Raw genomic sequence first — 7,334 nt, 5'->3', positions numbered from 1 at the left:
TTAGTAAAATACGGATTCGCAGTTATCAAAACAGACAACAAGCTGAAGACAAACACACATCCTAACACGCCAACGTTGCTCTGTGTGTCTTCTGACTGAGCCTCCCATGCCACCCGAGGGTCCTTACTTGTCCAAAGCACTGTACTTTCACGTCAATTTGCCATTTCACAGCGGATATCCAACGCTCTGTTTTCCATTCACACGCTATCCCTTGACTCAGATAAAAAGTTTCAGAGTAAAAACTTCTGGAAATTGACAGCATCACTGACATCAACATCTTGCTGATCTTGCTCAATTTTAAATAATAACTATAAATTAATAATAAATGTCCTATAAAGATAGCAATGCTCTTTGCTTAACACATCTTAACTTTATTCCTGGACATGGAATACATTTCTGGCTCAGGATTTGTTTCCACCGTCAGTCCTGCACTGCGTTACAAAACTCTCCAAACAATCAGAAAATAGTCAGGATTCCACTAATTTTATGCAAGATGATTAAAGTTGACATTTTACCCATCTTGGCAATTAGCAAATAGGTTAGGTTCGCATTGCTAATAAACACCAATCTCTGTGTGTCTCTCTAGAGTTAGCAGACCTTGGCGCTAACTGTGGGATTTCAGATAGACTGCCAACATATTCTAATTCAACATGATTCATCGCAAACATATTTGGAATCTTCAAAAAGGATAAAACATAACATTCAGCTTCCTATTATCTGCTGATCTATAACTCCCTATTGTGACAGCTTGAATAAAGAGAAGACATGCTGCCACAGAAAAAAATCGTCATATCTCTACATCTCTCTGATAAAATAGTCTTCTTCGATCAGGCAGCTTTCATAATGGAGATTGTTATTGTCAGTGCAACCTGGTAACACAGCTGGATTCAAATGAACCAGACCAGCCAAATTAGTGTTTAAAGCTTGAAAGAATTTGATTTTCATGAGAGAGTTTGTTCTTTGGGGACACATTCAATGCAAATCCAGTCATAAACTTGGCAGTTTTGGATGAATTCATGAATAACCGACTACAGGACTGTGGGCAGATTAACAGATGTTACGTTGATCTGTGTTGTGTTTCCCCCACAGCTCTACACCACCGCAAGTAAAAACCACAACTAATCATTTCAAGATGGCCCTAAGTAGTGTGTTATGTTCATGCTAAGGTGGATCTGCGCCACCATAAAAGCTTAAACATCACCTGTGTGGTCCGGAGCTGCAGGGAAACACTTATTGATGGAGAAAAGATGATCAACTTAACACTGGCACTTTTCACTGAAATTGTAACTCACGATTTTGGCGGGATCTTGCAAAAGTAAGGTTGGATCCTTTTTTTTTCCTTCATGTCCCCTGAGGATTCCAGTCATAGACAACACAGCTTGGTGGTTGCATTATTAAGCACATTTTAAATATCAAAAATATTTATCTAAACTTCAAATTTTCTTTAACATCGTCAAAGAGCAGTTATGTTAGGATACAGAAAACGTACACATTATATTGAAAAGATAAGGTTGTCAAAGCATTTGTCTGTATGGACATTGTAACGCTGTTTTTGGGTGCGCAGGTCTGACTGCACTGTTTTGTTTAAGTAATCAGTTTGTACTTTAATTTGATCAGAAATAGGAATGGCATGGAGTCATGATTTAGGTGAATGATTTAGACTGATGAAGAGATAATATCTGCTATTTAGAGATCTCTGATACAGAAATAGACTGCTATGTATTACGATTGGCAGTAATAATAATAATAATAATGACAATAATAACAATAATACAACAAAAAATAAACAAATTGGCTCAAGTGATGGAGAAAGAAATTAAATAAATAAATAAATAAATAAATATCAGTGACACTTCAAAACACAATACAAGTCAATCACATTCCGCAGAGTCCAAAGAAAGTCCAAGATCAAGGGGGGGATTATACTGTATGTATATTTTTTCCCCTTTAGTGTTCCTGAGAATTTGGTGCGATTGTTTCCTGAGTGGGCTGCACAGTGGCGCAGTTGGTAGAGCTGTTGCCTTGCAGCAAGAAGGTTCTGGGTTCCATTCCCCGGTCTTTCTGCATGGAGTTTGCATGTTCTCCCTGTGCATGCGTGGGTTCTCTCCGGGTACTCCAACTTCCTCCCACAGTCCAAAAAATATGACTGTTAGGTTAATTGGCCTCTCCAAATTGCCCCTAGGTGTGAGAGTGTGTGTGGATGGTTGTATGTCCTGTGTGTCTCTGTGTTGCCCTGCGACAGACTGGCGACCTGTCCAGGGTGACCCCGCCCCTCGCCCGAAATGTTAGCTGGAGAGGCACCAGCACCACTCCGGACCCCACTAAGGGACAAGGGTGCAAGAAAATGGATGGATGGATGTTTCCTACCACCAGGTGGTGTGAGGGTAGCTCATTATCTTCAGTCATCAGGTGATAACAAGGGGGAAAAACCCTGACCTAAAAGGCCAGAAAACACACATTAAGTCCATATATGCATATATAGTCACATATAGATATTTTAGCTAAATAGAAATTGTTTTCCTTAAAATTGTTAAATTATTTAATTTACATTTACCTCATTGACAGTGGGTTAAATCAGCCTATTGTCTCTCCTCCATGCAATTCTGCTCAAACTACAGAGACCAATTTGAATTTTAAGACAAGAGCAATCAAATCTGAGTTATGGATGCAACATCAAACACTATGTTCAATATATTCTGTTAATTTTTCCACATGGTTTCGATAAATACATTACTTTCTGTCTAGACTAGTTCGATTGTCCGCCAAAATTACCTTTTTAATTGACTGTCTTTTTATTTTGCACATTTGTACTCTGCATCTTAAAGAAATTCTAAAAAGTTCCACCTTATCCTCATGTTTTTACCTTTGTCCATAGCTGTCATAATGGATGCAGTATCCAACCTGCTGGCTCAAGGGAGTCAGTTGCACGATCTATCTGTTATGCTGACCTGCGTTTGCCACCCTCCCTATTACAGTCGAAGTAATATCGAATGTACTTTGTTGCTTTGAATTGACTTTACCTTTGTGGGTTCATTAAATGTCTTTGCTGGATGCACTTTGGGAAGTCAATTCTTAGAAAGACGGGTGAGCAGTACCGGGCTGTGTAGCAGTCATTCTCATGATGAGTGCTGATAATTATCCATTACCAATTATCTCTGGGCGGGTCGGTGGGGAGAAAAGTGGCGTTAAAATGAGAATTTAAATACGTAAATCACAATATTTTGCATGGGAGAAAGAAAGTAGAATCACAAGGAATGGAAATAATAAATTGACAGTTAAAGCTTCGATTTTAAAACTATTTAATTTGGAATCAGAAAAATACATGTATTTTATGTATTTATTTTTATGTAAAAATACACCAGAACTGCACCAGCTCTGCAAACACCACTGCATCACCACTAATAGTGCTGGTGTAGAAATACTACTATTACTAGCTAGTAGTACTATCGTAAGACTGATATCATAAAGTAATCGATAAGCCTGCAGGAATCCATCTGATCGTATGACAGAATGCTGCTGCCTCAGAACCTTGTAGAAATCACAGAGAGCAGACAGATAACTGACTTCAAGAAATTCAGACACTGGATCTTATCTGTGTTCTGCATTCATGGGGAGGAAGTAGAGAGGGAAGAGATCTTAAAGTTTCTTGGTGAGCGCATCTCGCCTGACCTCAACCTCACACCAGGTGGAGGAAGACACAGAGGATTTACTTCTGTGGGAAGTTCAAACACGTTGACCTTTTTGTATCACCTGCTGACATAGATCCACCAGGAAGGAATAGTGAGTGTTTGTCCTATTGCTGGACACTGTGATTCACAAACTGCCTTGCAGAGAAAAAGGAGTTTATTGGAGTTATGAAAGTGGAAGAATGTTTCACATGGTTTTTGTAGAACAATAATTAAATGGGAAAAGCATGCATGCATCCAGTTTTCCTCCTAAACTAAACAATGTCATACCAAACTTTACTTACATTTTTTTTAACAAAGAAGAAAATTAATAATCTAAGACACTTCTTAACTCTTACCACAGTAAAATTAGTAACAAAATTATTACTAATATTACATTTTGGCGTTAGTAATTATTGCATTACTAATGGTGTAAGTAAAACATAAAAGGAGGAACAAAAAACAGAAATGTATTGTTGTTCATTCATCAGGTTGAATGAACAACCTAACTTCATATATTTTTGCTTTGTGAACAGTCATTTAGATGAACAACATAATTAACATTTGTTCCAAGAGATGTAGATGGAGCAATAAAAAGAGAATTAAACATGGACTCGGAGCTAGAATCCTTTTGTCCTCATCTTCAGCTCAGAGGATCACAAATAGGAACTCTGAGGCAGAGTGCTATCAGTAGATTCAGCAGAAGTTAGAGCAACAGAAAGGGCCTGGTTTCTACACAAGGTGAGTTAACCATCTGACGTCTGCCTCATGAAACCGCTCCTCCTGATTGCTCTTGATGATGTTAAAATGGGGATCAAAATTGCCCGTCATGCCTTTCAGAAGAGGAAGGTAAGGGAGACAACGTACATTCACACCCACTCTCCTGCACACAATCTCCCTTTTTTTTTTTTTTTTTCATGACTGCATGTTCGTTTTTTTCAAGGTTTTATTGGCTCTAGTGGCCTTTATTTGATAGTGAGTTAACAGGAAATTAGGTAATGAGAGAAGGGGGAAGACATGTGGCAAGGGTCACCAGGCCGGGAATCAAACCTGCGACGGCCGCTTCGAGAACTAAGGCCTCCACATGTGGGTTATGCTTAACCCCTCCACCACCACAGCACATCCTGCCACATCCTTTTGCCATAAAACTATATTTCTCCAAACTTTTAATTACCGGTTGCTCATCAAAAATGAAGAGCAACAGAGCAATCAACTTTTTCATGACCACTTTGATAGGTGATCCACCTTTAAATTGGAAACATATAATAACTTACAAAGGTCTGCACTTTGCTGCTCCTCCTCAATCTGACTTGTCCTACATGAGAAACCAAAAAAAAAATTGACTACCGGCCCTAAAGGACTGACATTGAACGCCGCTGCACCACTCCTAGCTGCACAGGGAGAAAGCAAACATTAGAAGTACATTTATCTGAGTCTTCATTACTGCTGAATTGTATGCCATGCACTGCTTTATATTTAATAGTGATAAATATAGCAATTTCTCCATTGCTCTGTTGGGACATGCATATATATCAACAGTAAAATTATGTCCATGCACACGAAGTTTATAGTCTTCATATTGCCAGCTGAGTTTCACTTGCACGATAAATGTTCTAATTTAAAGGTTAAGTTTGATACACACCTTCATTTAACGAATAATGCATTATGTAACAGATCATTTTCATTCATAAATAATCACACTAAATAAAGTTATAGAGGAGGGACCATACATTTCTCTGAACCTTTGTCATTCGCGTTTAGTGGTGAAATAATTTTAAAGTGTGCGTCGTTTGAACTGGAAATTGGATCAGTAGTCTGGAGTCCAGCATGTAGCACTTAAATATGCTGATGTAAACATTACAGAAAGATATGTTCATGGCACATTGTGGTTGCCTCAACTGACATCTCTTTTTTTTCAACTTTTGTGTATATCAAAACCTTAATCTAATTTTACATAACATGAGAATGAAAATATTTAGTTTTTAAATATCAACGTGCAACCTTGTCTATGAGGCCAACATAGTTTAATATGCAAAACTTGATGTAACGTCAACACCAGAAGTTTGCATACATCTTTTTTTTTTCTTATTGTTTGAAGTTAAATCAGACCAAACTTTTCTTGTCTGCCACCACCTGTTTTGGAGGGGAACTGCTGGTTGCAGTGCTCTGTTGCTGAGTTTCCTCCCGATGGGAACAACCAGTCACTTGGCATGAGAGGCTGGCTGTGCTGGCTCCACTGGCCCACATCCCATTTCTCAATCTACTCCATTTCTATCAGTTTTGAGAAACATTTTAACTTAAAATTGCCACATCCACTTACCTGCGTGCAGGTTGCTTGTTTGGCTGTGAGGTTTCTCTCCAGGGTGTAACGGCCAGGTGGAGCATGCGCAGCTGTATGTCATCACTTTCTGTAAGGAAGTTGCATACAGCTCCCTCAGACAGATAACAGATATTGTTATCAAGGGGTAATCAGGCCTTGGTCTCCACCTTATGTTGTGCTCCAGTTGTCCTGGCGCTAATTCCTTGTTTCTCTCCCCAGAAAGCTGAGTTTCCTCCCTGGGGCTGTCGAGCTTAGGCTCGCTGCCTCCTCCGTGACCTCTTTGTCTGCAGCAGAGCTCATTCACCTGGATCCTATTCATGCAGCATTCCTGGTAATATGCACACTTACCTGTCTATCCACTGCTCACCTGCCAGTCCACCCTGTAACGAGTCCTGCGATTGCAAATCCTGGCTGAGGAAATCAAAATAGATCTGCACAGTCTGCTTAACTGCAGCTCCAAGCATCTGTCAAGCTCCTGCCAACCTCGGATCAATGGTGCGACCATCTCCTCTCGCATCTTCTACTTATGCCGCACACATCCTTCCCTGAGAACCAGGTATGAGAATCTCCACTGCACATTTCATCCATCCATCCATTTTCTTTACACCCTTGTCCCTTGGTGGGGTCGGGAGGGGTGCTGGTGCCTATCTCCAGCTAACGTTCCGGGCGAGAGGCGGGGTCACCCTGGACAGGTCGCCAGTCTGTCGCAGGGCAACACAGAGACAGACAGGACACACAACCATTCATACACACACTCACACCTAGGGGCAATTTGGAGAGGCCAGTTAACCTGACAGTCATGTTTTTGGACTGTGGAGGAAACCGGAGTACCCGGAGAAAACCCACGCATGCACAGGGAGAACATGCAAACTCCATGCAGAAAGACCGGGGCCGGGAATCGAACCCAGAACCTTCTTGCTGCAAGGCAACAACTCTACCAACTGCGCCACCTGCACATTTCATTCCTGTGAAAATCAATCTGTTAAATGTTCCGCCTGTTTAGTTGTGGCTAAACAGATGGAACAGTCACGACAAATACAGGTTGTGTGCAACGCTGGGAATGTGGCAGGAGGCGACTCGGGCTTCTGGGAATACGGAATGATTTTATCTTTTAACAAAAACTACCAGTGCTGAAAGGCCTTTCTGATTTTTATCCTCTAAAACCTTTTTGGAAATAAATGATGATCACATCCAAAATCATAAAAATCAATGGAAAATGTGTTCTTTGTCAGCATGTGAAGCAACAAATGATTATATTTTAAGTCTAGTGAGTAGTATTTGAGCTTTAGTTATTTGTGGCACATTCACACCTACCATGTTGTTTGCTTTAAAAAGTCTAGTTTGTTTGG

This window comes from Poecilia reticulata, linkage group LG13 (genome assembly GCF_000633615.1).
Source record: "Poecilia reticulata strain Guanapo linkage group LG13, Guppy_female_1.0+MT, whole genome shotgun sequence".
Classification (NCBI taxonomy): Eukaryota; Metazoa; Chordata; class Actinopteri; order Cyprinodontiformes; family Poeciliidae; genus Poecilia; species Poecilia reticulata.
The sequence above is the reverse complement of the archived record's forward strand: the minus strand, read 5'-3'. Positions refer to the sequence as shown.